The sequence below is a fragment of the Pongo pygmaeus genome, chromosome 20, assembly GCF_028885625.2.
Source record: "Pongo pygmaeus isolate AG05252 chromosome 20, NHGRI_mPonPyg2-v2.0_pri, whole genome shotgun sequence".
Taxonomy (NCBI): domain Eukaryota; kingdom Metazoa; phylum Chordata; class Mammalia; order Primates; family Hominidae; genus Pongo; species Pongo pygmaeus.
In genome coordinates this window covers 38593517-38619622 of record NC_072393.2, presented here as the reverse complement: position 1 = coordinate 38619622, position 26106 = coordinate 38593517, and the positions used below count along the sequence as shown (strand labels likewise).

The 26106-nt window shown below is 53.2% G+C and overlaps 1 protein-coding gene across 1 annotated transcript in view; it reads left to right on the top strand.

The window, feature by feature from the left end:
- The window catches only part of PEPD (peptidase D), a 135199-nt gene that overhangs the window by 82498 nt on the left and 26595 nt on the right, over positions 1–26106 (top strand). The window lies entirely within an intron of this gene.

The window sequence follows — 26106 nt, the reverse complement described above, 5'->3', positions numbered from 1 at the left end:
CCTTGTGCCTGGGGAAGTTGAGGCAGCAGAGGGATGGACAGAAGAGCATCTGGGGAGAGGTTCAGAGGTTCATTTCCAGCCAGGATCACTCGCCCTGCACAGGTCCCAGTGGCTGTCATTTAGAAGGTTTAGAAATGCTTGAGGAAAAGCCAGTGTCAAATCATTATTTAAGAACCTCTCTGGCAGACACTTGGCTCACACCTGTAATCCCAGTACTTTGGGAGTCCAAGGCAGGGAGATCACTTGAGGCCAGGGGTTCGAGCCCAGCCTGGGCAACACAGAAAGACCCCATCTCTACAAAAACAAGAACCTTTCTTGGAACCCCACCTTGGAAAGTTTGGCATTTGCTCCAGGGAGTTTATAAAAGGCATTTATCAGCCTCAAGTGTGGCAGCACCCTGTAGGTTGTGATCTCATTTAATCACAGGACAGGCTGACAGTCAGGGGTGCCAGCCGCCCCACACAAGCTGGGGACAGCCTCTTCAGGACAGTGCTGGGCTGTGTGACCCACAGACACTCGAGGAACCCCCTGTGGTGGTCATCCCTCGGCTGGATCCTTCCCACCTGGGGTGTCTCCTTTGCTGAGAGCTCCCAAGGAGCTAAAGCAAATGGCCTGGGCCCCAGAGGCATTGCCGGGCAGCCCTGCTAGTCAGAGCAGCTGGGGAGGCTCGATGAGCCTTACAGCCAGCCCACACCGGAGGCCAGCCCACCCTGGCCTAGGCCCGTGCACTCCCAGGCCCATGTGCACAGAGGGGAGGAGTCTTTACGTGGACCCGCCTATGCCTGAGGTCTGGCCCCTCTGGGACAGGATCTGCAGGCTCTGGTGCTGCTCCTCAGGGTCCTGCCAGAAGTCATGGCCACCAACAGCCAGGACCCCTCGGCTCAGGTGCCCAGCCCAGAGGGAGGCAGGGGGCAGGGAGGCCAGGAGGCACAGGACTCGGGTGCTGGTGGGGCACCCTCAGGGCTGTGATGCATGTGAGATGTGTCCAGGTTATGCTAGCCCTGTCCACGTCGCACTTTTCCCTCCTCAGGGGAAGCACGTGGGGTGAACAGTCCATGACGTCTCAAGCAGCCCCTCCAACGTCGACTCCATGTCCTGTCCTTGGGCAACCACTTCTGCACTGCCAGGGAGGAGAACTGTGCCACTGGCCTGGCCTTGAGCACAGGCCCCTGTTTGACTAGAAGGCACGCCACCTGTCTCTTATGTCCCAGCACTTTGGGAGGCCAAGGCGGGTGGATCACTTGAGCTCAGGAGTTCGAGACCAGCCTGGCCAACATGGCAAAACCCCATCTCTACTAAAAATACAAAAATTAACTGGGCGTGGTGGTGCGTGCCTGTAATCCCAGCTACTCGGGAGGCTGAGGCAGGAGAATCTCTTGAATGAACCCGGGAGGCGGAGGTTGCAGTGAGCTGAGATCGTGCCACTGCACTCTAGCCTGGGTGACAGAATGAGACTCCGTCTCAAAAAAAAAAAAAAAAAAAAAGAATGGGCAGGAAGCACTGCTCTGTCCCAGGGTTGCCATTGGTTGGCACTGAGGTGTCACAGTTCAGCTCCGAGGAGGAGAAAGCCCGGGGAGAATGTTTTCCTCCTGGATAGCTGCCCCTGCCAGGGCTGGGCTGTCGGCTTCCAGCAGAACCCTGCCCGCCCCCCATCACCTCAGGGCCACTCCAGTCCTGCGTAGTGGAAACACTCACCATTGGCAAAGCTTGGGGCCTAGAGTGCCCGGACGTAGGTCTTGGCATCAGACCTCATAAGGCAAAGGGCAGGGGAGAGAGACCCTTGGGGGAGAGAGACCCTTGGACCTGCCGCTTCTCTTGATGTCCCGCAGTTGCCATTTTCTGGCAACCACAAGAGTCACCCTGGCCTGGCTCAGAGAAGAGAGAGCCAGCTGTGTTGGTCTGGGGCCCCCTGCGGGGCAGGATTGTAAGATGGGCATTGTTTTCCCTGCAGAGCGGGCACAGCCTGTGCCCTGGGAGAACTGTGGGGAGTCGTTCTGGGCCCAGCAAGCAGGTGGCTCTCTTCACTCTGTGCCCAGCTGAGGGTCCGTGCTGGAAACCCAGCACCCTGGGTCTGCCCTCTGAGATCCCGCCTGGGTTCCTGGACATCCCTGCAGCCTGTGTCTGGGCAGGGAGCCAGCTGGTGTGATTGGATGGCTACTTCCAGGAGCCCCGAAGAATTGCCCGTGGCTCTCATGCACCGGCTCATTTTACGGGTAGACATTTCACCACGTTGTCCTTGCTGCATTGTTTTTTCTGTCCCTTTCTCTGGCTCTGCTGTGACTTCGTTGTTGTTGAGGGGAGAGCCAGGGTGTCAGACTCCATGTGTTATTCAGAGTTTGGACCCTGCCTCTTCCAACAATGAGATTACGTGCCAGAAACTGGCGGGGGTTGAGAAAAATGGCCCGAACTACACGGTCGGGGCGTGCCTTTGGAAATCACTGCCTGAGGCATTTCTGACACCACCACCCCCTCCCCGAGTCTCCTCCTAATGACACCACCTACTTACCTGTGGTGGGCAGTTTGGTTGGATTTATTCCAATGGGCTCTCTGCACTTAGCAGTTGAGAAAGATATTTGTCATCTTGGTATAAAACATCAAATGCATCATGATCTAAATGATTGTGACAGCAGAGAGTTCAACCACAGTCTAAAATTTTAGCATTATTTATGATGCTTAGAGGCTTGGTGCCTACAGTATCTTCTTAATCCAGTCTAAATCTGGAGTGCTGTCTCCCGGGCCTGCCCCCGTGTCTCCCCTGGCTGTTAATAACAGCTCCTCCAGGCGCCCTGTCTGCCGACACAAAATCCATCTGAACCCCTGCATCTCATGTGGCTGTTGAAAATTGACGTTTCTTTATTGATGCAACTGGCTCCTGCCAAATACTTGGGGACAAATAAAAGTGGCTGAACTTTGAGACAAGCAGAGAAGTATTTGTTCATGGAATTGCCAGCCAATTGATGGAGGTAGTTAAACTAACATTTAGAAGACTCTTGAAAGGAAAAAGTTGACTGTTTTGAGACACTAACATTCAGAGTAGTGTGCAGGGCCAGGCAACACACCCTTTCCAAGGGCCGGAGCCCGGTGTTTGGGGGTGGTGTGTCTCTTCTTTAGGCTCCTGGGCCGTGTTCTCAGAGAGCCTCACTTGCTTTGCTTCTCTCGTGGCCCCTGGAGCACTGGCTGCTCTACCTGGTTGCTGCTCCTCTTCTGTGCCAGCTTCTCTGGATTTCCCACTTGTTCTTTCCTCCTCCTCCAGGAAGTCTTCCATCAAACCCTGTGGCTTCTGCCTTGTCGGACTTTAACGCTCTCGTAGTTAAGCAAGATCTCCCTCCTCCCCGTGGACTAGGGGCCTGCCTTGCTAGTGTTGTGAGCGAGGCATCATCACATGGCTGGTGCTTGGACCCAATGAACCAGCCCCAGGGGCCTCTCTTCGCACCCGGAGAGCTGAGCATGCTGACTCTCTCCGACTGATTCCCTTTCTGGTCCTCCCGGGAGGCAGGGGTGGGCAGGCCAGTGACCCCAGAGCGCTGGCTCAGTTCTGGCTCAGTGCCCATGAGGTGATTGCTTTAGACCAGCAGCAAGTGTGGGAAGATGGAGGAGGTAATAACATTGATTTTCCCATAAAGGTGGAATTGGTGGTGAGAGGACCTTCCTGGCAGTACCTAACCATCTTCTTCCCCCAGCTCCTCTGCCCCTGCAGGAGAGTGGGGTGGGTCTCTCGGGTGGGGCCTGCCAGGCAGGAACTTGGCTCATAGCCCATGCAGCCTTGCAGCCCAGGTGGGACTGGAGCCCTCAGACCAGGCCCATCATGGTGAGGCAGAAGCACCCCTGTACTGGGCCATTGGGAGATGCTGAGGGAGATGCCTCCTAGGCAGGGCATGGGGCCTGCTAGGAAGGCTGCCTGGTGAGTACCCTCATTCCTTCTCTTCCTCCCACGCTTCTTTCTCTTCTCACTCCTCCTCTTCTTCCCACTCCACTCTCCTTCTCTCTCTCCTCTCCCTCTCCCTCTTCTCTTTCCTCTTCCTTCTCCTCTTCCTCCTCTTTCTCCATCTCCTTCCTCCTCCTCCTCCTCCATCCTCCTTCTCCTCCCTTCTCCCTTCTTTTCTCCCCACTCTCTTCCTCACACTCCTCCGCTTCTTTCTCCTCTGCTCTTCTAGGCCAAAAGCAGTGCCCTGAAACCAAGATGGGGGCAGAGATGTCAGAGGGAGCCCTGGGCTGCGCTAACCTCAGACCCATATTCTCCTCCGGCAGCTGCCCACACCCTTCCCTGCTCACCGCTTCTTGAAGGCCAGTGCGCCTCCCCCATGCCCCCACCTTCCCCCAGTGTCTACAGCCCTGGGAAGGCCAAGGACCTGCTGAGGGCACCCCCTGGCCTCAGACTCACCTGAGCATCCCAGTGACCAATCCAGGGACGCCATGGGAGTGTGGGTTGGGCTGCACGGCCTCTGCCCATGGCCCTGGGAGGTTCTGACCCCCAGTCCTGTCGTGATTGAGAACTAAGGGCCATATGAGCATCAGCAGATTCTCACACAGTGCCCAGAGGACAACAGCCAAAGCGTGGCTGTCACTCCCACTTTACAAGCGCGGCACCTGAGGCCGGAGAGGCGTACTGCGGGGCCCAGGGACCCCAGCACCAGGGCAGGCCCTGCTGGGACCGAACGAGGGGGTTTGGTTCTGGAGGGGCTGTTGTCCCCAGCCGGACCTGCCCCAGTTGTCCTTCGCTCTGGGCTCAGCGCCCCTCACCTCCTGGCACCTGTCCCTGCCGAGGGGCCCGGGCAGCCGGAAGTGACAGGGAGGCAGCTGATGAGTCACTCCCCGGGGCCTCAGCTGGGCCTCCAGCTTCTGTTTTCCATCATGTTAATTACATTTATTATTCATCAACTGCTAAAGCTGGCTCTGGTCCTCCATTTTCCAAGCCCTCAGGTTGCGTCCCAGCTGAGGCTCCCTGTGGCTTTGAGTCAGGATCAGACGCCGGCCCAGCTGAGGGGCCTTTGGGTTTGGAAATGAAAACAAAGGATCCCAGCCTGGTGGCTTTCGGGCAGCCGTGGGTGGCCAGGCCTTTGCTCTTCTCTGCCTGGAGATGCCGGATGGATGAGGGAGCTACCGTCTCGGCCGCCTCATTTGGCCTCCCCAGCGCCCAAGGTTCTCTGCCTCTTCCATCCCTCGTCTTCCTCTGGCATCACATTCCGGGTCACGCTTTGATCTTTCCCAAGTCCCTGGGCATGGAGGCTGCTGTCTACCCAGCTGCCTTCCCTCCAGGCCATCCTCAGGGGTTTGTAACTGCCCCCTCCACCCCGCCACTCCCCAACCTTAACACCTGAGTGCACTGTCTCAGGCCTTCACTCCCAGAACAAGGAGGGTCAGGGACCGAGGAGGGTTGGACCGTACGTGTGATGTGCCAGGCTTCTGCTGCTCCACCTGGCTGGGTTCTGGCCCTGTTCCCAAGGCCCGGTGACCACTCAAAGGGCGTGACCTTTCCCAGCTGATCTGGACACCCTGGGTGGCAGCTTTCTCCCCTGGCTAAGTGGGGTTGGGTTTTACTGCCCTTTCCTCATTCACGATAAACTTTCCATTTCTGTGACGTTCACCCCTGAGGCCAAGGGAGGCCAGATGCGCCCTCGTCCTGCGGGGAAGCCTGACGTTAGGAGAACCCCGTTCCCGCCTGCCCTGCCAGGGATGGTGCAGTGGAGGGATGCCCAGTAGCCCCTGGGCCTACTGAGGTGCCCCGATGCCTCCAGCCTAGGCCCACAAAGTGATGAGCTTCAAAGTTTCTTCTCTGCCAGGGGGGACAAAAAAGCAGAAAACAGAGGTGCTAGAACCATCGCCGTTACACAGCTGGCAGCGTCCACACAAAACCAAGCATTGCATGCCTGGCGCCCCACACTTCTCCTTTGCCTGCCCCATGTGCACCAGAGATGCATGAGGTGGGGGAGGAGTCTAGAGCTGGGGAGAAGCCAAGCCTGTGTATGGCGGGTGGGTAAACTGTGGGTGTCCATACAGGGAGAACTGTCGGGCAGTGAAAACGAGCAGATTGTTGCCACAGTCAGGGACACGAACAGCGCTGAAAGTGATGTCTAGCAAAAGAAGCCAGGCTCAGAAAGGCACGTACCATCCCACTGACATAAAGTTCCCAGCAAGCAAAACTGGTGACAGAGGAGGAGAGGGGAAGGGAAGGGGCGGTGAGCGAACCCGCTAGGAGACAAGAAATGTCCTGGGTCTTCACCCACGGGGCACGTTTTTGAGATGTCATCAATCTGGATGTTTAATATGGGTGCAGTTTACTGGCATGTATTTTGATAAATAGGCTTGCACGCACACACCAAAATGGCCAAGCATTGCTCCTGCGGCCAGACTCCGGGCAGAAAGGCTGCGCGTCTCTTGACCTGAGTGGTCCTCCTAAGTTGCAGATTTACAGACATCTCCAGAGCTACAGACCGACACGGTAAAATGACCATTCGCGCGCTTGCAGAATTATTCTGTTGGCCGATGACAGAAAGAAAATGAAAAATTAAATGCAACTTAGGGAAGTATCGCCTGGGCTGTCTGTTCAGGCCAGGACCTGAATATCGAGTCTGTTAGAAGCAATTATAAAAGGGACAGCACTTCTTAATGTTTCTCATTTGACAAGAAGGTTTTTAAATATGGGGCATTAGTTAATAAAAAGACCCCAGGAGCCCATTGTAATATATTACCTAATTCCTAACAGTTCATAGCCACTGAAATAGGTAAAAAGGGGATGTAAAATTAATATATGGTTATTATTAAAATTGCCTTATAAATTAGTTAAGTCCCCTGGAGGTACAGAGTGGGCATCATTATTCCAAGAGTGTCTCAAGGGCTTTGGTGTACCCTGTGTGTTTGTGGAGTGGGCGTGCCCCCTTGGCAGGGAGAAGAGAGCTCTGGCTCTGCAGTTTAAGGAGAAAACAGCAGCTCACACTGAAAGAGAGGAGAGCCAGCCATCAGACTGCAGACATTTTATAAAGAAACCTCTTCCTTAGTGAAGTTGCTGGGGAGGCTGGCACTTTGAGGCATCACCCAGTATGTTCTGTGCCTGAGAACAGTAAGGCCCTGATTGACATGGATTGCAATTGATTAGGGACAACATGCAAATGGGTGTGTAGCTCCTGGGGCCCTGGGGACCACTGGCTTGTTCAGGAATGGAGGGATAGAAACAATTCCCTTAAAGTGTTTTCACTCAAGGGAACCCAGCTGCAGGCAGCATGACAGTGAGGGAGCCTGTCGCTCTGGGCCAGCTACACCCGCAAGCTGCTGCAGCCGAGGAGGCCGAGGTGCCTCTGGAAGGCGTGTGTGTGTGACCCAGGCCATGTCACTGCCACCATCTCCAGGCTGTGGGTACTGGGAGCCCGGAAGCCCCAAGCTTCCACCTTTGCCCTGCGCTTGTGCCTTTAATTGGGGGATTTCGAAGCTGTGAGTGGAAATCCGTTCAGATCTGAGCTGTTTGCTGAATCTGAGATTTCTGTCCAGGGGGATTTGGCGAACGTAATGTTTTATGCATTCTAGGTGATTTGCCCATACCTGCTGGATCTGTTCATGGCAGCAGGCTCGTTTCCAAGGAACAGCACAGTCCTCCTGGACAAAGAGGCTTCCTCCTGCTCCCAGGGGAGAGAGCTATCATGTTTTTTTCCAGTGAGAGCACCAGAGGGAAATTTGCTTTTTCAATCGGCCCTTGAGAGCTGCGGGTTCTGCCCCATCCTGTCTGCAGCGGAAGCCTGAGCTGTCGGTGTTCCCCCAGGGTGGGGTGGGCTCCTTTTGCTTGGGTGGGTGGTCCCCAGGGTGGGGTGCCCCGTGTGTGGAGTGTTTAGCCAGAGGAGACAAGCAAGGCTGTTTTCCAACCAGTCTCTGACTTCTCTGGCTCCCTGTGCAAAAGGGATACCTCTGTGTGCAGACAGAGGTTTTGCCAAAGAATCTGATTCCAGAGAAGAAGGCTAAGTGGGCTCCTGAAGCAGGACTCGGTAGGCCTTCTAGGGGCTTGGATTCTCCAGGCTGCATACCAGAGAGCCTTGCCGACAGAGCTTGCTTCCAAACCTGCTGGTGCGGTGGAGCAGCTCAGGAGCTCTGGGTGGAGGAAGGGATAGGGCTGCACTTTCTTCCCAGAGTGGCCCTTACCTGGGAAGACTTCTTAGCTTCAGCCTGTGACTCTTAGACTGGTAATGGTCACTCTGGGTTTAATCTCCCCCCCCTTTTTTTTTTTTTTTTTTTTTTAGGTGGTGTTTTGCTCTGTTACCCAGGCTGGAGTGCAATGTCGCCATCTCAGCTCATTGCAGCCTCCGCCTCCCAGGTTCAAGCGATTCTCCTGCCTCAGCCTCCCGAGAAGCTGGGATTACAGGCATTTGCCACCACACCTGGCTAATTTTTGTATTTTTAGTAGAGACAGGGTTTCACCATACTGGCCAGGCTGGTCTTGAACTCCTGACCTCAGGTGATCCACCTGCCTCAGCCTCCTAAAGGGCTGGGATTACAGGCGTGAGCCACCACGACCTGCCTAATCTTCCCATTTTGACGATGAGGCCAGGAAGCAGGAAAAGAGTGGTCCCTCCACTAGCATTTGCTACCCATCTTCAGGCAGAGATGCTGCCAGATGGGTGTTAATTGGGAGGGGAGTGTCTCCGAGGATGTCCTTCCCAGGAAGAATTTTTCCCCCTGTGGCAAAAAGGAGAGGTAGAAAGTGGGAGATAATGAAGGAAACATCGAGAGTGGAATTTCAGATGCTTTGTCTTGGGCAGAATGAAGAGGGGAAATCTTTGCTTTGTTTTCTGTCTCCTCTTGGGGAAATTTCCCGCATGAGTTTTGGGATGATGAAGACGGGCCCCCAGCCCTGGCCTCCGGGGGGGACCTGGACATTCAGATTTTGGGTGATTTCAACCCGTGGTAGAGTTTCCTGATAGAGTCAGGGAAGAATTGGGCTTGAATTGCTTTTCTTTCTTTTCGTCCCTCCCTTCTTTCCTTCAGGAAGGAATTGGGCTTGAATTGCCCTCCTTCCCTCCCTCCCTCTCTCCCTCTCCCCCTCCCTCCCTCTCTCCCTCTCTCCCTCTCTCCCTCTCCCCCTCTCCCCCTCCTTTCCTCCCTCCCTCCCTCCCTCCCTTCCTTCCTTCCTTCCTTCGTCTCTCCCTTCCTCTCTCCCTTCCTCCTTTCCTCTCTCCCTTCCTCCCTTCCTTCATAGGATCTTGCTCTGTTGCCCAGGCTGGTGTGCAGTGGTGCGATCATAGCTCACTGCCTCGACCTCTTGGGCTCAAGCAGTCCTCCTGCCTCAGCCTCCTAAAGTGCTGAGCCACAGCACCTGGCTGGATTGCTTATTTTTTACTTTGTCCACAACAGTGGTATACAAAAGAGAGATACACTGGTTCCTCCAGCCAGGCTGAAGGTTTTTCAAGGAGCTCTGTGTGGGTGGCAGACGGCGTGCACTTGCGACCTCTGGTGGCAGCTTCCCAGTGTCGTCCTGGGTGGCAGCTGTGCTTGGGGAGTGTGCGCTGTGTCCACTGGGCGGAACACATCAGGACAAGAAGCCCCCTGGGGCCAGTGGGGCGAGGCTGGGGCGAGGGGAGCAGGTCTTTGACAGATAGCTTTCATTTCTTCCCAAAAGTGTTTTCAAAATGAAAATAGCTTTACTCTGATAAAAAGATACATATGCCAGTAGGAAATCCAGTCAGTACAGAACATTATAAACAAGATAGGAAAAAGACCCTTTGATGCAGAGGCGCACAAAACCTTATTGCTCTAGCAGACAGGCTTCCGGTCTCTCTGGGGCACAGACAGACGGGCTTTGATCTGCTGGGCTCACACTGGGCAGAGTTTGTGCAGCGGAAGTCTCTTCCCGGCAGTGAACTGGGGCACACTGGCGCTGCATCATAATCTACTTACCCAGACTGCCCCCGGAAGCCAGGTGGTTCCCAGTGTGAATGACACTGCGACCGTCAACCCTACCTCGCCGTCTCTCGGGTGTCAAACTGACTGTCTCTTTGGGGTAAACTCCTCCAAATGGAATGGCTGGAAAAATATTGATGCCCAAAGCCCAGTGCCGTCTAGAAAAGTTGTTCTCCCTTCACGGCTGGGGCTGGGTTAGTGTCTGGTGAGCAGATACCATGCACTTCCCGGGGATGTTCTCATTTAATCCCGTGAAGGGGAGCAGAGAGGAGTGTGGCATCCTCTGTGCATTATAGAGACCCCACAGTAGACAGATGGGTCTTAGAGGAGCCAGGTGGCCTCTCTCCAGAAGCTATGTTCTCAGCCAGTGTGCAGGACACCCCTCCTCCCAAACCATGAGTGCCGGTGTGCCCACCCAGGCCTCAAGATTAATTGTGTTATTTCCATTATTCACCTTTATCATTCTGATTAGGGAAAAGTAATACCCCATCTTTATTTTTGCTGATTTGATTACTGACGAGCTTAAACTTCTCTTGTAAGTATTTCTTGGGCATTTATCTTTGTGGGTTTTCAGTCCTTTGCCCAGTTGCAATGGGGACATTTGTGGGTGACTTATTGCTTTGTAATTGGGCTCTTTGTATTATTGTTCTGTGTGTTGAAAATATTTTTCCCAATCTGATGTACAGAAATTGTAAATATCAGTTGTCATGTTGGTCCTTTCCTGTATAGTTTATGTCTTTGCGAAGTTGCTTTTTCTACTACCTCAATATAATCCAGTTATCAGCATGTTTTTTCTATCTTTATAGTCTTATGACTTTCTTTTAAATAATAGTTTTTGCATAATTATGAAATATTTCAAACACTGCTGTGTATAGTTTAATAGATATCTGTGTATCCACATGGTTTCGTTTTTTATATTTAATACGTTAATTGAGCTAAACTGCATTTAAGAATGATATATAAACAAGGATTCTGGCTTTTCTGCCCCCGTGTAATTACTAAGTGACCTGTTGTCTTTGGAGCAATGTCTTTGCCCCCCAATGTAAAATTCTATTTTTGCCGTATTCTAAATTCCCAGGTGTATTAGTCAGTATAGGGTAGCCTTTGGGGCGGTAACAACAGAAACCCAGATCTCGGTGGCTTAGCACGGTAAAGGCTCATTTCTTGCTCATGCTGCCATCTGTGGCTGGCCCAGTGGCCCTCCTCCAACAGGGATGCAGGGCTGCTTCCGCTGCCCAACTCTGCCCCCTCTGAGAAGGAAGAGAGAGAACATGAAGAATTCACACCCACTCTTAAAAGCCATGGCCTGGAAGCAGCACATGTCACTTCGTATTCCTCTTGGGATGAGAGTCAGTCCTATGGTCCCAGCCTAGCTGCAGGGAGGCTAAGATATGTGCCCAGAAAAAGGAAGCAGAGTGAACACAGGGCTAGATCTCCACTCAGGGCTGCTCCTGGGCAGACAGGGTTTCGGCTGCCTGTGGATGTGTGCATATATGCATATGTACATGTATGTGTGAATGTTCCCTTTGGATTATTGGGCGTGTTCAGGCCTGCTGTTCCTGCCATCCGTTACCCTTTCTTCAGATGTTTACTGAGGACCTACTGTGTGCTCATCACTGTGGCCAGCCTTGGGTATGGGTGACATGGGCCTGCCTCTAGGAGTGCCCTTCAAGACTGGGAGGGAACAGGAGGGTGCCAGGCTGAAAGCTCTGCAGTGTAGGAGTGTGGGGAGGGACTTGCCTGCAGAGGGCTTTTGGTGGTGAGAGGAGGGACAGGCCCCTTGGGGAACCCAGGGAGATTTCTGGAGAGGGGCGTCAGCCTGGCGCGCGGGTGGTTTTGGATGGTAACTGGCGGTGAGCAGGAGGTGGAGCGTGGATGTCTTCCCAGCTCCTGAGGGGCGGCAACTGCCAGGAGTCCACTGAGACCCCTCTAGCCATGACCTCCTGGTGGGAAGGTGGGCCAGGAGGGGACCTGTTAAAAAGACTGGCAGGTGGATGAGGGTCAGTGTGGAAGGTGTCCGATAGAAGGTGCTAGAAGTGGGTGGGCTTGGGATAGGTGTTGCTGTGGGTCCCAGAAGAGGGAGCTCGGGGTACGCTGGACAGATGTGTGATGCCCGGGCTCCCTGCGGGGACCCAGCAGAGCACATCGGGTAGCCCGGCATCCACGGGCGTGACTCCCTCTTCCGCATCCTCCAAGCCCTCCTCGGCACCGTGCGAATTTTCTAAATTTCAGTGGGTGGCGCTAGTGAGATGCTTCAGAGTGTGTGCAGGCTGGTGAGTAAAGTCAAGGAACTTCCTGGCTCCTGGCTATACAGGAGAGGGGCCCAGACCCTCATCACATAACGACCACTTCTGTCTTCAAGCGTGTCTCTTACAAGGCGGGGGCCAGGAGAGCGCTGCCCGGAGCCAGTGCTTTGCCGTGATCAGATTGCCGCCTGCCAGGACGGGGGTATGGGTTGCCTACAGGCACCGTCGCTGCTGCACGGATCTCCGGGAGCAGGCTTCACACACAGAATTCCTGCTAGCAATCTACTGGCTTCGGGGAGTAGTGTTGGTGTCATAAAGAAAGGTTATTTAACTTTGCATCGATAGGCAAAGAATAATTAAGGTATAATTAAAAGCACAAAGTCTTCTAATTATTGGCTTTGTATAATGTATATTTAAAAACAAGACATCTGTTAAGGCTTCCTTTTGAATATATCCAGAAGCCAAAAGAGGGTAGCATTTTAATTAAAAATGGATTATTTCAAAACCAGTTTAATCATCCTGTCATCCAAAGACTTAGACTTTATTAATTAGCTATTGATAAATAGGTTTAAGCTACCCCAAAGTTGAATTTGGAAGAGTTATTCCTGTCATCCTCCGATTGGAGGAGTATTTTTTGGAACCTGCCCTGCATCTCTGGGATGTCAGCAGCAAAGGTTTAGGACATGCGAGTTGGTTCTTAAGTCGCCCCTCCCATCCTCTGTGGAGCCAAAGTGGACATCCTGCTGCAGGTGGGGACCGATGGGGGGCACCTGGGGCTGTCCCACTTCCCCCACCTCCTACCTCTGTGCTCTGTGGCACAAGAGGGTGCTGAGGACCTGGATGGTGGCATCCGCACTGAGAGGTCCCCGATGGGGCATAGGTGCAGAACATGCTAGAGATGCCACGAGCCACGACAGCCTCCACCTCCCCGGCTCTGTGCTTGGAGTGCATCCCTGGCCAAGGCACTCCTCTTCTCAGGGCTAATCTCTGTAGGGGCGGCGTGACTGCCACCCCCATTCATCATCTTAAGTAGATAAAGACTTTCAAAGTGATAAATAGCGTTCCTGTTGTTCCTTCAGCCAAGTGTGACTAAAATAACGTTTGGAGTCGTGAGTGAGGATGGAAAGGCTCATTAGAAGAGGGGTTGTCGGCAGTTCACGCCTAACAGCCGGTTCGCTGCCATAAAACACAGCTGCACACGGTGGAGGGGCCCTGCCCACCTAGGGCCCGCCCAGGCTGGCCCTGCCAGATGGTGTCTGGGCCTCCCTCTGTGGCACATTTTGCTGTGTCCTGGGCCTTGTGGTTCCTGGATGCTTGGAAGAACCTTCTCAGAGAGGAGACGTCTTTCACAGGCGTCTGTGGTCCTCGCTTCCTGCAGGTGCTGGGGATCTGGGGCTGCAGTGACCCAGCTCCTCCTGGTTCCGCAGTGACCCAGCTCCTCCTGGTTCCCTCCAGCCTAATGGGGTAGCCGAGGCCACCTGCTGCGCACTGACCACTGGCTTGGCGCTGCCTCCTGGGTGACCAGGTAGGTCCCTGTGTCCAGTGTCCTGTGCTCACAACACCGAGAGTGGCTGTGTGTCCGTGTGGACAGACTGCTTCTCCTTTCCTCTCCAGAGCCCTCAGCGGAGGACGATAGGGAGGGAACTGGGTACTAGACCCTCAGGATGAACTGAGTGAGTTGCAGGGGCTGCCCAGAGCTGGGCCCAGGTGCAACAGTGCTTTAGAAAGGCGTTGATAGGAAACAGCACTTTCCAGAGAAAGTTAGATCTGAAACGACACATTTGTGAAGTATTTTCAGATTGTAAGGCTGAAAAAGGAATTTGATGTTTAGAAATAAAGTAGTGCTGGACTCTTTCAAGACAAAACAGAAAAATGCCCTAGAGGGAACCCAAAGCAAAGCACTTTCTTTTTCTGGAAGGGGTGACTTGGGGATTCTGTCCTCACTCTGCAAGGTGGGATCTGGGTGACTCCCACTGTTGCCCAGGCTGGAGTGCAGTGGCATGAGACCTGAGATCCTCTGCCAAACATGTGCTCCCTAAGTATTGAACCTGGGCCTGGCACAGTGGCTCACACTTGTAATCCCAGCATTTTGGGAGGCCGAGGTGGGAGGATCACTTGAGGCCAGGAGTTTGAGAGCAGCCTGGGCAACATAGCAAGACCCTGTCTCTACAAATATAAAATAAAATAAATTAGCCAGGTGTGGTTGTGCATGCCAGTAGTCCTAGCTACTCAGGAGGATGAGGCAGGAGGATCGCTGGAGCCCAGGAGTTTGAGGCTGCATCCCGCCACCTGCCATCTGGGGACTTGGGGAGCTTCTGAACCAAAGGCCTCGCCCAAGAACGAAAAACCAGGCTTTTCCTGAAAGAAGCCTTAAGGCGGGATCTCCCAGAGTTAGTCATTCCACGGGACACCCTGGTAGTTTCGGTCAAGTTCTTGTCCCACCTCTACTATTATCTGCTTAATCGTTTTCTTTCAATTGACTCATTTTTTTTTCCTTTAAATATATGTTTTAAGATGCTTTTTATCCTCGTCATGAATGAAACCCAATCTAATTTGCCATTAACAGACATTAGCGCTTTAAAATAAATACCTAGTGCATGAAGGAAATATGCTAGTGGGGTACTACATAATGTCATCCCGTGGACTCGTATTGTGCTTTGGGAAATGTGAGCTCAAAAGCATTGAGCTCAAAAACCCCTTCCTTCCCCTCACCCCTGCTTGCCCCTCCAGAAAGCTCCCTGCATACCTGGCTTGCTTCCCCCACACCTTCCTGGGGAGGATGGAGACAGGGTACCAGCGTTCCTTAGAGGGACAATGTGGCCTCTGGGTTGTATTGAACTAGGATCATCTGCCACTCTGGCAAGCCTTTTTGTTTGTTTGTTTCTTTGTTTTGAGACTGAATCTCACTCTGTCGCCCAGGCTGGAGTGCAGTGGCGCATTACAGATGTGCGCCAACACACCTGGCTAATTTTTGTATTTTGAGTAGAGACAGGGTTTCACTATGTTAGTCATGCTGGCCTTGAACTCCTGATCTCAAGTGATTCACCCGCCTCGGCCTCCCAAAGTGCTGGGATTATAGGCGTGAGACACCACACCCAGCCTCTGGCAATTCTTTTTGTTTCCTGGTCATGTGGTTTGAGCCTCTCTGGATGTATCTGAGGGTAATCTGGTTTTTATTGTTGTTGTTGTTGTTTGTTTTTTTCTTTTTGAAGAGCTGGGGTCTAATATGGTTTGGCTATGTGGATACTGAATCATGGGGTGCTTTCCCCCATACTGTTCTCGTGGTAGAACATGCACCACCACACTGGCCTTCTGGTCCTTTTTAAAAGGGGGAGATTTTGTTCTAGGGCCAAGAAAGGTGTCATCTCTACGGTCGGCATGGATTAGTGAGATTGGGTCAGACGCGAACAGGTGTTGATCCCAGAATAAGTCAGAGAACAGTTGGCCAATGGTACTTGTGTTTACACAGCTCTTCCCAGGCCTTCCAAAGCCGGAGCTCCCTCGCTTGCTCAAGGTGCCAAACACAGGTCTAGAGTCACAGATTGTGAATTTCCCTCAAGGCGGGTACTGCGAGCTTTGAGTTTCTTTCTGTTCTGTTGTCAGCCTCCCAGGCACCAGTCAAGTTCTGCCCCTGGTGTCCTGTCCTTCTTCCTGGGAATCAGTAGAGAAGGTACTTACTGGAGGGGGTCACTACAGGGCCAGCTGCTTGGGGAGGGGGTGGACTTGCCCTGAAAGCCCCAGTGAGGGCAGTGGGAAGTCCCAGCACAGGAGCAGGTGACAGGCGCAGCCCCCAACCACCCTTGTTATGTAAAGGATTTGTCTTTCAACAAGACGGTGCTCCAAGCCAGCGCACAAGGGGCAGTTAGTGAAAGCAAAGAAAATAATCAAATGGCATTCTGCCTCATGACCTACATCACAATAAATTCTAGGTTGATTGATTAAGTAAATGTGCAAACAGGAAGCCCACAAAAGATGATAGAGTTTATATAATCATAGGGGTAGGGAACGACTTCTTAAAGGAAGAAGCCATAAAGAAAAAAATGTAACAGATCTAGCCAATAAAAATGTAAATTATCTGTCCAGAAATGCCGTAAAGAAAATTAAGGAGCAAAGGGGAAACTTGTTACGTAAATGATAGTCAGATCCACTGCCTGTGTTCTTCCTGTATAAATCCCTTAAGGATCAATAAGAAAATGATGAACATTCGCATTTTTCAAAACAGGAACAAGCCATTCAGAAAGGAAGAAATGTGAGAAAGTAGACATATGAGCATGTTAAAATTTGTCAGTTCATCAGTGAAACAGTGAAACACTTTTGTGTTTTACCCACCAGATTCCCATTCCTGCGGGCAGACGGGCCCTGCGGTGCGCTGCTCAGGACCCCAAAATCTTTATGAGTGTTCAGGAGTCCTTTTTGCAGAACATGCCCTGAGAATTGGAAATGTGCGTTTGCTCAATAATCTCCCTTCTAGGAATTTAGCCCGAAGACAGTGAAGAGGCACAAGGCCATGGGTGGCCATCATACAGAGAGGCAGAAGAAGCCTGCATCTCTAACAGCAGGAAGTTGGTTAAGTAAATTAGAGGCTGTGGTGCTGCTCATACAGCCATTTACTTATTCAATCACTCAACAGAGGTATACCAAAGACTTCTGTTGTGCCAAGCACTGTTCTGGTCTCTTGAGGGATACTACAGTGAACAAAAAGATAAAGCTCAAGCCTAATGGGAGGCTAGAGATGGATGGATGGATGGATGGATGGATGGATGGATGGATGATAAGTAGGTAAGTAGGTAGGTAGACATAGATGATCATCACCTTGATAGATGATGGATGCATAGATAGGATGATGGCTGGATGGATAGACGATAGGTAGGTAGGTAGATATAGAAATAGATGATTGATAGAGGAATAGATGGATGGGTGGATAGATATAGAGAGATGGATGGATGGATAGATATAGAAGGATGGATGGATGGATAGATAGAGGGAGGGAGGGATGGATCAATGATAAGTAGGTAGGTTGACAGAAATAGGTGATTGATAGAGGGATGGATGGATGGATGGGTAGATGGATGGTAGATAGAGGAATGGATGGATGGATGGATGGGTAGATAGATGATAGGTAGGTAGGAGGTAGGTAGATAGATGATAGAGGGATGAATGGATGGGTAGATGGATGATAGGTAAGTAAATAGATGATAGATGGATAGGTGGATGGGTAGATGGATGATAGGTAGGTAGATGATAGAGTGATAGATGGATGGGTAGATAGATTATAGGTAGGTAGATGATAGGTAGGTAGATACAGAGTGATGGATAGATGGATGGATGGATAGATGGATGATAAGTAGGTAGATATAGGCAGATGATTGATTGATTGATTGATGCTAGATAGGGATAGCTAGATAAACATGTCAGATGGTGGAGAGGGTTACAGGGGAGGGAGCTACCTTTATCCAGGGACTCAGGATGCCTCCCTGTGAAGGGGAGGAGAGACATGAAGGGGGAGAGAGAGCATGCTGTGGCTCTCTGGGGTGGACACTCCAGGCAGAGAGAAAAAGCTGTTCCAGTGGCCTGGTGGGAACTTGCCTGGCAGTTCCAGGAACAGCGCGGAGTTCGACTAAGAAGACAAGATGAGGGAGTAAGGGGGAGGTGGGCTGCCGATGGGGAGCCGGGGTTGGTGTGAGCAGAGGAGTCCTGTGATTCTACTTAAGTTGTGGAAGAATCCGTTTGTGGAGTACACTCTGTAGGGGACAAGGGCTGAAGCAGGGGGGCCAGCCAGACCACCATCACCATTCACCATCCCCAGCCACCATCGCCATCTCCCAGCGGGGAGAGAACCATGGCCTGCACCAGGGAGGGAGCAGTGGTGGTGGGGAGAAATGGTCAGATTCTGGACATAGTGACAGTATTAAATATAAAAATAGGCCAGGCACAGTGGCTCACACCTGTAATACCAGACTTTTGGGAGGCCGAGGTGGGAGGATCGCTTGAGCCCAGGAGTTCCAGACCAGCCTGGGCAATGTAGCGAGACCCCCATCTCCACAAAATATATAAAAAAAATTAGCTGGGCATGGTGGTGCATGTCTGTAGTCCCAGCTACTCAGGAAACTGAAGGGGGAGAATCACTTGAGCCCAGGACTTTGAGCCTGCAGTGAGCTATGATTGCACCACTTCACTCCAGCCTGAGCAACAGAGTGAAACTCTTTCTCTAAAAATAAAAATGAAAAACAAAAATAAAAAGTACATACATGTATCTGTTGATAAGGAAAATGTTCTTTGCTTTAACAAGAACCTTCAGTGGGTCAGCCCAGCCCCTGCGCTGGACCGGACTAGGCTGTTTGTCCTTGCAGACTTGTTTCAGCCCAGTTTGGGCCCCATTCACAGGTATGGAGGGGAGGAAGTTTCAGGACAATGACCACAAAGATGTGACTACTCAGAAAACCTGTTGGGCTTTGTTTACTAAAGCTGACCCCCCAAAAACCCTGTGACACAGCATTTCCACTCCTGGCTGTTTGCTCAACCAGAGATGCATGCATGGGCCCCAAAAGACTGTACAAGAACATTCATGGCTGTACTACCCATAATAGCTATGATCTGGAAACAACCCGAACGCTCACCCACAGAAGAATGGAGAAACACACGGGGGCCCACCCCCGCAGCAGAACACCAGCCAGCAGTGAGAACTAACCAGAGACTGCTGCCCACCTAGACGGGTCCACAAACATTGTGGCAGCGGAAGCAGCCAACACAAGAGACCATATTGTTTGACTCCATTTATATGAAGTTAAAAAATAGGCAAACTAGTCTATGGTGATAGGAGTCAGGCTACCCCTGGGGAAGAGAGACTGACCAGGAGGGGGGGGCCAGGCACACAGGCGTGCGCAAGTTGTGCCGGGCCATTGTGCTGTGTCTGTAGGATTTGGGTTCTTTTCTGTATGTACGTCCCACTTCCGTAAAAAGGTGAGTTTTTTTGTTTTTTAATTACAGCTAATCATTTTTATTTATTTATTTATTTATTTTGAGACAGAGTCTGGCTTTGTCACCCAGGCTGGAGTGCAGTGGCGCGATCTCGGCTCACTACAACCTCTGCCTGCCAGGTTCAAGCAATTCTCCTGTCTCAGCCTCCCGAGTAGCTGGGATTACAGGCACCCACGACCATGCCTGGCTAATTTTTGTATTTTTAGTAGAGATGGGGTTTTACCATGTTGGCCAGGCTGGTCTCGAACTCCTGACCTCAGGTGATTCACCCACCTCGGCCTCCCAAAGTGTTGGGATTACAGGCGTGAGCCACCACGCCCAGCCAGGGCTAATTATTTTTTAAATAATTATTAAATATTAATCTGTGTTTATACATTAAAAAAAAAATGCCCGGAAGGATGTTCAACAAAATATTGGATAGAGAAGACCTCTGGGTGTTAACACGATCAGTGACTTTTTTTCTTTGTGCAGAGAAGTTTTTCTAAGACTTCTCCATGTACATATAAAACATAAGTATATTACAGTCTGACGAGCCAGGGCTTTGGGGACGGAGAACGAGATAGAATGTTTTATCCAGTAACTGATCCGAGGAACTCCGAAACTCAACCTAATCAAGCACGTTGAAAATAAAGGGGAAGATTTGTTAATTGAATGTCATGTTATGTCCTCAGTTATGCTTAATACAAGATAGGCAATTTAGAATTCTCAGTTATCCAATTAAAATGCTAATTATCTTGTGCCTTGATAAGGCAGCTCTCAGAGAGAGGGTGAGCTGCTCCTGTCTGTTGTGTCTCTTCCTCCTGCTCTGACCGCTGCCGGCTTGGCCACTGCCCTTGCCTGTGATTGGCGGATCACCCCTTCTGGGCGGGGCCTCAGCATCCCAGGCCTCTCTCAGACCCCAGCTCCTGCTTTCCACCAGCTGGCCTGGGGCTCCTTCGCCCAGGACTTGGTGGGCCAGTTGTCCTTGCAGACCCTTTTCTACTCAGTTCGGGCCTCATGCATGGGTGCGAGGTCAGGGCCCTGGAAGGGGTTAGCCATGGCATCACTCACTGCCAGTGTTTATGGAGTTGAAGCTTTTCCCTGCATCTTCTTCAGCCTTCACAGCAAGCCCCGAGGTCAGCACTGTTCCAGCCCCCACCTACTGAGAGACCTGAGGCTTCAGAGGCATCCGGGTCAAGACCATAAGCTTTGCACTTGGAGACCCTGCGTGGACTCCAAGCCCGAACACGGATTCAGTGGGTTTCCTGACCCCAACCCGTCATTGTTCTGACTGCAGCATCCTCCTCTGTGCAGTGGGAAAATCCCTCAGCCCCCGAAGGGTTGTTGTCATGCTAAATGCTGCAGTAGGCTGTTCAGTTTTTCTTACTGGAGCAGCTACACAACCTGCCTCAAGCCTCAAACTGAGTGAGCAGCAGGGCCTGGATTGAATCAGTCTGCCCACCCATCCCCACAGTGCAGTGCCTTGTGGGGCCCCCTGGCAGGAGCTGAGTAGTCAGGGAGAGTGATCTGGGCAGCAGTGGGGCTCCAGGAGTGTGACTTCATCTGCTTGCCCACATGGAGATGGTCCCCGCAAGCCCAAGAAGCCTGGCCCCATATACCCTGTGACCATGCTGACTGGCCTTCTGGAAGCCCCAGTGGGAAGGTGTCGCCCCAGGTCAAACAGTCTCTGTCTGTGGGCCAGGACTGGGGTAGGAGTGGTGGGAAGAGGGAGTGAGGAGCTCCGGGCAGCAGAGCAAGCTGCTGAAGCCGAGCACTGCATCTGCTGCAGACGGCCTGTGTCTGATGCTGCCATGTTGGTTGGTGCCGGCTACACGGTGATGCTGACCAGCTCTCCGCTAGCACCAGTTTTATTAATCATGCATTTCCAGCTTTAGTCCGAGGCTTCAGGTCAGTCCCTTCTTGGTAACACATCACGTGAATGCCTCTTGCTCATTTCAGGCACTTGGAGCCTCAGTGGGTGCTCATTCCTAGCTTTCTCTGTGTTTGTCCTCACGCTGGGGCCTGGGGAAGAGGAGGCACGCAGCAGCCCCCCAGTTCACTGCCAAGTCCCAGTACCTGCTCTTTGGAAGACCCACGGGGAACGGTGCTAAAAGAGCCAGGACCTGCCTGGGAGGTGGGGCAGAGCCTTGGATAGGTCGCTGGTACCACCCAGGCGGCAATTCCAAGGGTAGGGCTTGGGCACCTTCGCCTGTGCCTTCTGATGACCCGGTCACCCCAGAGGAAGGGCTTGGAGCAGCTCCCCTCCTTCCGTGGGAATTCAAGAAGAATGTAGCACGTGCTTCTGGTTCCATGCAAAAGGAGCTATGCCGGGGCTCCACTGGTAGAAACATCCGGTTTTGGCTCCAAGTCCTCCATAGTGGCTGCTCCCACTTTGGGGACCATAAGACACCCTCTGCTCGGCCCGAGGTATCTCAGGGCATCCCCTGCAGGACTGCATGGCCCTTACTCTGAAAAGGATTTGCCCTTAGTAAGTGGTGTATCACATTAATTACACAATTATGGTCACGTGTACCCAGAAAATATCGCAGCAATTACTTAAAATAAATGTGAATTATAAGCAACTTAGTGCTGAGATGACTATACACAGCACCACTGCTTGGCCCCAAACATCATGAGGTACCTCTCACTCTCTGTGGCTCTCTCCCTCTTATATGCCCCAGTCTTGGGCGCACCCCGGGAAGGCAGGGACCCTGGCTCAGCTCCGTGAGGGCGAGGGGCAGCCGCGAAGGGATGGTGGGCACAGGCGCCCTCTGTCCAGCCAGAAGCCTGTCTGTGCACACATGTCCCGGTAGCTGGTGCAGAGGACACACCTCCGCGTTTTTGCTGGTGAACATCCTGGAGACGCTGGGAGTGTGTGGGCCCAGGAAGGACTTCTGTAGAGAACTTGGCTGCCTGGAGGGTGCGGGAGTGGGTGTCCGGGCCGTGGACCTATGCAGATTCTGTTTGGTTTTAAAGGAATAGTCAAGAGGCTGTTTCTCAAAGCCTGGCACAGGATGCCCACGACGTCCTCTCCTGTGGCCTGAGGAGGGATCCCCATTCTCCCACCTCACCTCCCTCCAGGCCTCTGAACAGTGACCGCAATGGCTAGGTCACTACACAGAGCTCCGTGGGTGCCAGGCACCATTCTGTATATTCCATGTATGTTAAATCATTTGGCTGGCGTAGCAGCCCTGGGAGGGGGGCACCACTATCATCCCCACTTTACAGATGAGGAAACTGAGGCACGGAGAAGCCATTCAGCTGGCCAGCGGCAGAGCCAAGATTTGCCCTTGAGATTGGTGTTCAGTTCCAGAAGGCTGGGTATGTGGGGCCCACAGCAGGGAGCCCAGCACAGGGACCGGGGTGCGGAACACACTCTCCCCACCTCAGGTTTGTAACCCCATGTCCTGACTACCTGCTTTTCTAAGCCCTCCACCCAGCTGAGGGGGCTCCACCAGCTCTGCCCATTTTCACTCCCAAGCTTCTGTTCCCAGCCCAGCCTCCCCTCTCCACCTCTTGAGTACCTGAGATCCACTGAGGCCCAGTCAGGGAAAGGGAATGATGTGGCCAGGGCCACCCCTTACACTGCCTCACTAACCTCTTCGGCGCCACCCCACCCATGCTCGAGGCACATAGCTTGGCCGACACTTGCTGCCAGGCAGTCCTTCCACCGCTGTCAGGGAAGCTGCAACATTTTTATAGGACTGTGGCTCGTCTTCATGTTAGGTGATAAACTTCGGAGGGCAGGAGCTGGGCCGTGTGCCCGGGAGTGCTCCACGGGCTGGATTTGTGGGTCCCAGCGGGAGGCCCAGCGACGTGGTCTCTGGGGACCCCATTCCTGCAGATCTGGGTCTGGGAACTTGCTGCTCCTGCCGCATTTGTCGTCTCCGGGCACTGACAGATGTGCCTGCCCCCCTGACACTGCAGTAACTCCATCCACCTCTTTATTCACCACTCATGCAGATTCCCCCAGGTTGCTTAAGGGCTCTCTCACTTATGCCTGGATACAAGCCTCTTCTACCCGAGTCTTGCATGGGAGAAATTTATAGGTGAGGGTGTTAGAGGAATGGCCACATAAGGAAAAACAACGGGGCCCACACAGCAGCCGGGATGTCGCTGGCTGGGACTTAGGCAGCCCACGGCCTCCTCTCAGCCAATCAGGAAGCCCCTCCCTGCTGCTGGGGAGGAGGTGCGTGCTGGGCTTGAGCCTGGCTGGGGTGTGTGCACCACCCCATCCGCCTTCCAGGTGAGCAGGAGGGAGCAGGGGCTGTTAGACCCAGCTGGTCCGGGGCTGCACGATGTGAGTCATAAACTTATGGAAGGAGCCTGTGGAGATGGTCGCAAGGGGGCGGTGACACTCCTGCCTGTCTTGCTGGCTGCTGCCCTCTGCTGGAGAGCCTGTTCCAGGTGTTAATTATTTTGGGTGGGTAGTAGCTAGCCTACTCCAGGGATGAGTTGGCTGGACCCCTCCTGCCTCGCACTTGGAGGAGCTGTGATGCTGCCACTGCCATGGCATGTCGGTCATTCATGGGACAGGCTGTCAGCCTGTCCTCATAGCCCACACTTGCTCCTGGTCATCCCAGCACCACTCGCCGAGCTCTGGCCCAGCTGTGCGGGGCCGCACATTGCCTCCGCATCAAGCATGGGCCCCAGTTTGGAGCGTCCACCCCTCAGTGCTCACCGCTTGAAGATCAGAATTGCGCCACGCTGGGCTCACACGTGTCCACAGGCCCCCTGTGCCGCCACATCTGCCCAGAACTTGGGTGCCCTTGTGTGTCCACACCCCAAGCCCAAAGTCTGCAGAAAACGTGGGCTCATTTTGCCCATCTTTTATTGCCACCAAAGCAGCAGTGTGTCCTTAAGTTGCGTCAGAAAAGGTCATTTAAAACAAAATTCAGGACTGAAGTCCACTGTGAAGCATTTCAGCCTCTTTTAGGCTGGCGTGAATATCCAGCACATGGTGCTCCTCCTCTTTTCAGCTCCTTCCTATGGAATAGTGTGTGGAGTTGTCAACGTGGCTGGCAAAGGTGACCAGTGTCAGGCTGCACTTTGCAGGTGAAAACTGGGTCAGCCTTTCTTTAGTTTGATGCTTCTGTGAGCTGTGCCTTCTTGAAAGTACTATTTTTTTCTTAAAAAGCAGCAAAGGCATTCAAAGACAGTTGTCTCCACTGAGTGGGTTATGCAGGGGGAAGCTTGCTGCAGGTGAGAGAGCCAAGTTTCCTCACTGCCTCCCCTTTCTGATTTTTTTTTCTTGTATTGATTGATTGATTGATTTTTTTAAGAGCTGGGGTCTTGCTGTGTTGCCCAGGCTGGTCTTGAACTCCCGGCCTCAAGCAGTCCTCCAACCTTGGCCTCCCAAAGTGCTGGGATGACAAGTGTGAGCCACTGCGCCCAGCCTGCCGCTCCTTTCTTGTAGAATATGTGAGTTCCCCTGCACGTGCGGATGGCATCTCTGTCCCTCTGCCTGTCTTTTCCGAAGCCAGCCAGTCCCAGTGCAGCCCGTGGTTGTCTGCAGGTCACTTGTCCCACAGAGGCCCGCTGTCCCCATCACGTCGAGAATGACCATGTGGCCCCTGAGGTTCACTTCTGTCGGTGCAGGACCACATCTCACAAAGCCAAGGGAGCACCCCTGTTCCACGGTGTGGGTCAGGCCTCTTCTCGGGCTTTCTGGGAGGGCGCCACAGAGGTGTGAAGTGGCTTCTGAGGCCGCCTGTCTGACCTGGCCCACAGGGCTTGCCACGTGGGGCACTGGCCTTGCCTGCCTTGGTAGGAACGTGCCTGGACTGTGGCGAAACTCAGCGCTGAGACTCCCAGGAGCGAGGTGGAAGCGGCCTCCTGAGTGCTTGCACCACGAATACGGGGGCGGCTGAGGAGGGGAGCATGTGGCTTCCTTGTCTCCCTGGCAGTTCCTGAAATCCTTTATTTTCAGGAAATATTTCACTCGCAGATACCCAATTATCCTGTGCGGTTTGGAAGGCAAGTCTGAAAGCCGATTGAATCTACCACAGCCGTTCCTGCATAACAACTGCTTAATATCCAATCATGACAATTATACATAATTTGTGTTGACAGTGCCTAGAAGATGAAACTCCTTCGTATGGACGTTCTCTAAGGCAGGCCTGGAACGTGCAGGGCAGGACCGCCACATGGCGTGCCCTTGGGCGGCCGCAACGACTGCCCTGGTCGGGGGTGGGCGGGTGGGGGCCACCTGGGCCTGTCTTACCTGGTGGCGGGTGGACCAGCTGTGATCCGGCAGGAAAGCTATTGCTGAGGCCTCAGGGAGGGGGTGAGGGCAGCTCCCCACCACCACACCCCTCACCAGCTGGGTTCAAGAGGAAGACCAGGGCAGAGTGGCGCAGTCCCTTGGAGCTCAAAGACCCATGCAGCGACTGTGCTACCATCCGCCATCCTAGAGGCCTCCCCGGTGCTGGCTCCGGGCTCAGCCTGGGGCCAGGGCTTGTCTTTCTCTCCAGACTTGGCTGTGGCCCCACCTGCTCAGGGTGGGAGCTTGTAGAGGGGGCCCAGCCAGCATGCGGCTCGTTCCAAGGAGGGAGAAGCAGGATGTGTGCCCCAGGCCTTGCCTCTCCCACATCCCTGGAGACCACCCTGCCCTGCCCCACCTGCAGGAGGCCTGTCCCTTGCCCCTTCTGCCCACAGCTCCTGTGCCCTCTCCCCGAGTGAGCGCAGGCTGTAGATCCAGCCCCTCCTGGCAGGGTGGGTGGTAGCCACTGGGCACGGAGTCACAGGGAATCACTTCCTCCAGCTCTGCAGAAATGTGTGGCCTCTGCCCCAGCCCGGCTTCCCACAGGGCCCGGGCTCCAAGAGTCCCATCTGTCCTGATGTGCCTGGGAAGCCACTCGCCATAGCAGCCAGTGGAGGCTGGCAAGCTCCTCTGGCAGGTGGCTGCGCCCTGCTGGGACCCCAGCTTCTCCGTCACTCCACACTGGCCTCTGAGATTCTGCAGCCTGTGACTGACTCCCAGGCTGTAAGCCTCACAGACTCACACTGAGAATTTGGACCATTT